General features: G+C 44.2%; 1 pseudogene; it reads left to right on the top strand.

Annotated features, from left to right (window-relative positions):
* Nucleotides 1–2628: 2628 nt before the first annotated feature.
* Nucleotides 2629–4592, top strand: LOC130859204 (potassium-transporting ATPase alpha chain 2-like; annotated as a pseudogene).
* Nucleotides 4593–6791: the final 2199 nt, after the last annotated feature.

Below are 6791 nucleotides of genomic sequence, written 5' to 3'. Positions count from 1 at the left end.
GACTGGCCCTTCAGCTCTCCCACCTCAAACTCCTGCAGCTTGACCCCTGAGTTCCAGGCCCATAGCATGGCCCACAACTTGGAACTGTGCCCTTCTGCAACCAACTTCATTCCACAGGCACCCATGTCATCAGCATCATGGGCAAAACAGCACCAATGGGACTTCCCTGATGGCACAGTAGTTAAGAAGCCACCTGCCAATGCAGGGGACACAGGTTCAGTCCCTGTTCCAGGAAGATCCCACATGCCGTGGAGCAACTAAGCCCATGCACCACTACTACTTAGCCTGCACTCTAGAGCCCACAAACCACAACTACTGAGACTGTGTGCCACAACTACTGAAGCCCACGTACCTAGAGCCCGTGCTCCGCAACAAGAGAAGCCACCGCAATGAGAACCATGGGCCAAAATGAAGAGTAGCCCCCACTCACCACAACTAGAGAAAGCTCTCATGCAGCAACAAAGACTCAATGTAGCCAAAAAATAATAAATAAATAAATAAATAACACCAAAAACTTGCTCTGTGAAGCTCCGTGGAACTAAAGACATAAAGAAAACACCAATGGGGATGGCCAGGAGAAGTACAAGATCCTGAAGCACAAGTGCTGGGAACTCATAAAGAATGACTAGAAAGAGGAAACCAAGAAAGAATTCACCTGGATGTTCAGAAAGTGAGCAATTCGTGCAGCTTAACACCAAAAAAGCAAATAACCCAGTTCACAAATGGGTGGAAGACCTAAATAGACATTTCTCCAAAGAAGACATGCAGATGGCTAACAAACACATGAAAAGATGCTCAACATCACTGATCATTAGAAAAATACAAGTCAAAACCACAATGAGGTATCACCTCATACCAGTCAGAATGGCCATCATCAAAAAATCTAGAAACAATAAATGCTGAAGAGGGTGTGGAGAAAAGAGAACCCTTCTGCACTGTTGGTGAGAATGTAAGTTGGTACAGCCACTATGGAAAACAGTTTGGAGGTTCCTTAAAAAACTAAAAATGGAATTACCATGTGAACCAGAAATCCCACTACTGGGCATGTACCCAGAGAAAACCACAATCCAAAAAGAAACATGTACCACAATGTTCATTGCAATACTATTTACAATAACCAGGACATGGAAGCAACCAAAATGCCCATCAGCAGATGAATGGATAAAGGAGATGTGGCACATATACACAATGGAATATTACTCAGCCATAAAAAGGAATGAAATTGAGTTATTTGTAGTGAGGTGGATGGACCTAGAGTCTGTCATACAGAGCAAAACAAGCCAGAAAGAGAAAAACAAATACTGTATGCTAACTCATATATATGGAATCTAAAAACATGGTACTGATGAACCCAGTGACAGGGCAAGAATAAAGATGCAGATGTAGAGAATGGACTTGAGGACATGGGGTGGGGGGTAAAGGGGAAGCTGGGACGAAGTGAGAGAGTAGCATAGACATATATACACTACCAACTGTAAAACAGCTAGTGGGAAGTTGCTGCATAACATAGGGAGATCAACTCTATGATGGGTGTTGCCTTAGAGGGCTGGGATAGGGAGGGTGGGAGGGAGTCGCAAGAGGGAGGGGATATGGGGATGTGTGTATAAATACAGCTGATTCACTTTGTTGTACAGCAAAAACTGGCACAACAGTGTAAAGCAATTATATTCCAATAAAGAGCTTTAAAAAATAAATAAATAAATAAATAAATGTGAGTGTCTTGTAGAGAATAAAGAAAAAGGAAGTGAGCAATAAGGAATGGGAGGAGAACTATGCTCCAAATGATACACAATTCTCTGCAGTAGGAAAGCTGCCGAGCTCCTGGCTCAAGACAGCCTCAGTGCCCTCAGGCCTCTCAAAGAAACATCAGGGATTGTCAGATTTCTCAATAGGTAGTATGGGGGTTCTCCATCCTTCTGTGGACAGGAACTGTCCTGTGCTGGGTTGCATTTGGAATTCAATACTCCAATGAGAAGTCTGCATCCCTAAACAGTGTGTAGTTTGGTTCTGTGCTTGCTCTGGTTCAGGTGAACTTTGCTTATTTCCACTAGTTGAAATGCACCAACATCATGGTCAGATTCAGTAAATTATTCCTCTCCAAGTTTTTGTCATCTGGGATGCAAGGGAAAACACAGTCCTTGAAGAGCAGTTGATTGTTGGGGACATGGTGGAGATTAAGGGTGGAGACCAAATTTCTACAGATGTCAGCTGGCTGGCTTCTCAGGAAGGTGGGATAGATAACTTATCTCTCACTGGGAGGTCTGTGCCCCAGTCCTGCTCCCATGACTCTACCCATAGCAACCCCCTTGAAACAAAGAACACTGGCTTCTCTCTACAACCTATTTAAAAGGCGCAGCAACTGGCACGGTCACCAACACAAGGTGATGGCACCATCACTGGCTTCAGGAACTTGGCTGAATAGGAAAGTGGCCATTGTCACTGAGATTGAGCACTTTTTTGTATTGTGGAAGGAGGGGCCACTTTACCAGCATCCTTTTCTTTCTTATCACAATGTCCATGAAGTCCATCCTGCACTCCACCACCCTCCTCATTCATGTCCCTGTGGCCCATGCACCTGAGGACTTCCTGGTGATTTTCACTGTCACTCCATTAATGACAGAAATATAGATGGCCAAGAACTGCCTGCAGATGAACCTGGAAGCAGTGAAGGCCTCAATTCTTCCTCTATCATTTGCTCTGACAAGATCGACCCTCGGACTCACAACAGAACCCATGTGTGGTGTGACAGTCAGATCTATGTGGCTGCCACATGAATGACAGGACAACCAGCTCCTTGCCTGAAGCTCTGGAGCCTCCTTAGTCAAGATAACACACTGTATGACCAAGTTGAGTTCAAACCAGGACAGGAGAAACTAGCATGGAGAAAGTTGTGGCCAGAAACTGCCCTTGGAAATTCTCAGAGGTCATTTTGGGGGATGTGATATAAATTAGGAAATGAGACTGCAAAGTGCCTGGCATCCCTGTGGATTCTACCAACAAATTTCAGCCACCCGTACATGAGGTGGACGACCCCAGTGACAGATGCTGCCTCACGATGGTGAAGGGGCCCGTACAAAGATCTCAGAGAAGTGCAGCACCATGGTTATGGATGTCCTAGAGCAGCCTTTGGGCAAGGGTACAGCTAAGGCCTTCCACGCAGTGTCCATGCAGCTAGGGGGTCTGGGGGAGCCACATTCTGGGTTTCTGTCACCTCTTCCTGTCAGCAATCAAGTTCCCAGAATCCTACTCATTTGACAGATGTCATGACCTTTCCCACCTCCAATTTCTGGTTTGTGGATTCTTGTAAAAGATTGATCCCCTTAGGTCCACTGTGCCCAATGCACTTATCAAATACCAGAGTGCTGGAGACAGGGTTGTTATGGTCACAGGTGATCATCCCTTCACAGCCAACACCATTGCCTGAGAGTGTAGGTATCATTTCAGCCAATAGTGATATAGATGGTGGAAGACATTGAAAGATGCCTTAATATTTATGGAGCAAGTACACAAAAAGGGTAAAGCCACTGTGATGACCAGTATGGAGCTGAAGGACAGGAATCAAGTCCACCTGGATGAGCTCTTAACCAACCACTCGGAAACCACCTTTGCTCAGACATCTTTCCAACAGAAGCTGATATTGATGTGGGCTGTCAGAGACAGGATGTACTTGTTCCTGTGACAGAGGATGGAGTTAGCGCTTCTCCACTTCTAAAGAATGCAGATGTTGGGATTGCCATGAGTGTAGCAGGTTCTGATGCATCCAAGAATGCAGGCCACACAGTCTTACTGGATGACAGTGATGTCTTTTCACCTCTGGCCACAGGGTGGAGGAAGGCAGCCTACTCTTTGACAATCTAAAGAAGGTTATTGCTTATACTCTGACCCAGAACATTGCCAAGCTTTGCCCTTTTTTGATTTACATTATTGTGGGGCTCACCCTGCTCACTGGCATCATTACCATCTTGTCCATCAATCTGGGCACAGACATAATTCCCTCATTGCTCTATCTAATGCTAAAGCCGAAAGTGACATTATGAACCAGAAGCCCCGCCATAAGAAGATGGACAGACTCATGAACAAGCCACCTGCCATGTAGTCCTGCTGATACATTGGCTTCATGCAAGCCCAGGAGCTTTTGTTGTTTATGTCACCATGCATGCACAGAGGAGATTTAGGTCTCATTGACCTCTGGAGCAATAGAGGAATAACAGCACGAATGACTGAGAAGATTGCTATGGACAAGGTATCAGAGGAAATACCTAGAATGTGCAGGCTACACAGCTGCTCTCACTGGCATCATGAACCAGCAAATAGCATGTCTGATCATGAAGAAGACCTGGAGCAGCTGCATCTTCCAACAAGGTCTTTCCAGAAATAAAGCCATCTGGGTAGGGTTTGCCTCACAGCTTATCACAGCAGTAATCCTCTTCCGTAGCCTTGGAAGTGTCACAGCCCTGGATTTCACTATGCTGTTGGCTCAGGATGGGTTTGTTCATATGCCACGTGCATATCTACTTCTTTGGGTGTATAATGACGTGTGAAAACTTTCATCAGACTTTAGGGTGGAACCTGTTGGGATGAAGTATCACTAACACCATCTTTTTTCCCCAAATGTCCCAGCTTCACGTTGGTGATAATCTTCGGTTCTCTTGTGCAATAATGACATCACCCAAATTTATACCAGAGAAAGACAAAAATTATATGAAAGGCATTCAATTGACCTTTTGTACTTTACAGTTGAGATTTGACTATTTATGAGTGACTTTATCTCTATCTCTGGTTTTAAAATACGTGAATTTCAAGGTGATGATGTAAGGAAGAAACACTTGTTTATATATATATAGATCTCCAAGATATTAAATATATAAGTAATCTTGTATAACCCAGATATCTGCTGGGGTCTCCCTGCTTTTATGCCCTAGGTAGAATTTCTCAAACCTTTAATCTACCTCCTGTTGAAGATCAATGCCTTTCTCAAGATTTCTGTGAGTTCTTGAGGACATTGGCCACTTTGCTCAAAAACCCAACTCAGGGTCTGCAGGAAATGGAGGCAGGGGCAGGGTTACATCATGACAACATAGACTTGCCCCACTTTGACTCAGACGTTGCCACGGCATGCTTCCTCTGCCACATCACTTCTCACCCCCAACTCTTGCCACCTCACTAGTCCTTTTTTGCATCACCTCCTCCATCTCACCTCTTCTCCTCCTTCCCAGATGGCCCTTCACCCCTACTACGGGAACGCCAATTGGGTTTCTTACAATTCCTGCTCCAAACCCAAACTCCAAGTCCACTTTGCATATCTTAACTCAAAGGGCTGTACTGAACAAAAGGGTCTTTCATTCACCAGGAAGTCATCGTGGTTTGAAATAGTAATATCTATTTCTTGTAAAACATTTGCAAAGCACTTTCCAGCACCAATGTTATGCCAATCAAGTTTCATGCTTTCAACCAGGGTTTATTCATGTGTAGGACACACATCTATGTTGACAGGCCCAGAGAGACCTCATTTTAAAGTAAAAGACATTTTAGAAAACAAACAAACTAAGATAGAAAGTATTAAGTGACCTAAGAAAGGTCCAGGAATCAGATTATCCGCAAGTGACTTCTAACATCCCTTCTCAATCCTAATTTTCCATGATTCTGGGTCATGTACCGTGATGTTCAGGGGCAAGAAGGGAGCTTCAAGGAGCAGGTGCATCTGGGCTAAACTTAAAGAAAAGACAGTGTTAAGATAAGAGAGACAATGTTTTAAGAAAAGTTTAACAGATCCCATTTTCCTTTAAATGAATCAGAAGACTTTACCAGAAATCAGTATTGGGACTTTGAAGTTTCTAAGATAGTCTCAGTTATCTTTTCCCTTTATCACCTACAAAACTAGAAGATTATACTTTCTATCTTTCCATCCTTCTTTCCTTTAAACAACATTGATTGAGCGCCTTTTACTTTTCAGGCAGTGTGCTAGGCATTGTAAATGCAAAGGTAGAGCCCAGAGAGGAAGGAGTTCAAGTCCAATGGGTGAAATAAACAAAGAAACAAATGTAACTGAGGTTCAGACTGACAGTTCCTGCATTCCTGCCACAGTCTCTGGCCTCTACCCCTCAAGTTTAGGCACACTATTCAGCCCTTCTCTAGCCTACTCACCTCTAAGTCCATAATGTGAGTTTAATAACTTACATTAAACCTTCCAGGAGTCAGGATCACCCTCCAGGCCTCTTATATATCCTGGCTTCTCCCTCACCTCTTTCTACTCTTTCCTCTCCTCTTTCCCCTCTCAGGAACAATACAAATTCCCCTCCTTATCCTACACACAGGAGTTCCAAAGCCATCTTTTGTTACTTAAGCAAACCCTTGGGTGCCACCCTCCATCCACGATGACTCAAAATACTTCTTCCAAATAAACACAGGGCCCTCTCCAGCAAAGAGTTTTGAAGAGGAAGGAAAGGGGGTCTCCATCTGTGCTCAGACAACATTACTGTGCTCACCACGGGATGGGTCTTGTCCAACAAAGACAGAAGAGGCAGCCTGGGTGGTAAAGACTAAAAGGAATTCTGGTCCATAAAATGGATTTCTAATTTTCAGTGAGACCATTCCAGAAATGTAGGGAGTTGGCCCCTGGACTCACCAATGTTTGGGTTACATTTCAACCTTGGTTGAGCACCAGAATTGCAGGCAGTACCAACTCCCATGTGCTTTGAGGAGGGTTGGGTACATGATACCTCTCTGTTTTTGTTTTTGCGTCTTTTCCCCATGTGTCTGGGGTTTCTTCCATTAAAACTAGGATTTTCCTC

The sequence above is a fragment of the Hippopotamus amphibius genome, chromosome 8 (genome assembly GCF_030028045.1).
Source record: "Hippopotamus amphibius kiboko isolate mHipAmp2 chromosome 8, mHipAmp2.hap2, whole genome shotgun sequence".
Taxonomy (NCBI): Eukaryota; Metazoa; Chordata; class Mammalia; order Artiodactyla; family Hippopotamidae; genus Hippopotamus; species Hippopotamus amphibius.
The sequence above is the reverse complement of the archived record's forward strand: the minus strand, read 5'-3'. Positions and strand labels throughout refer to the sequence as shown.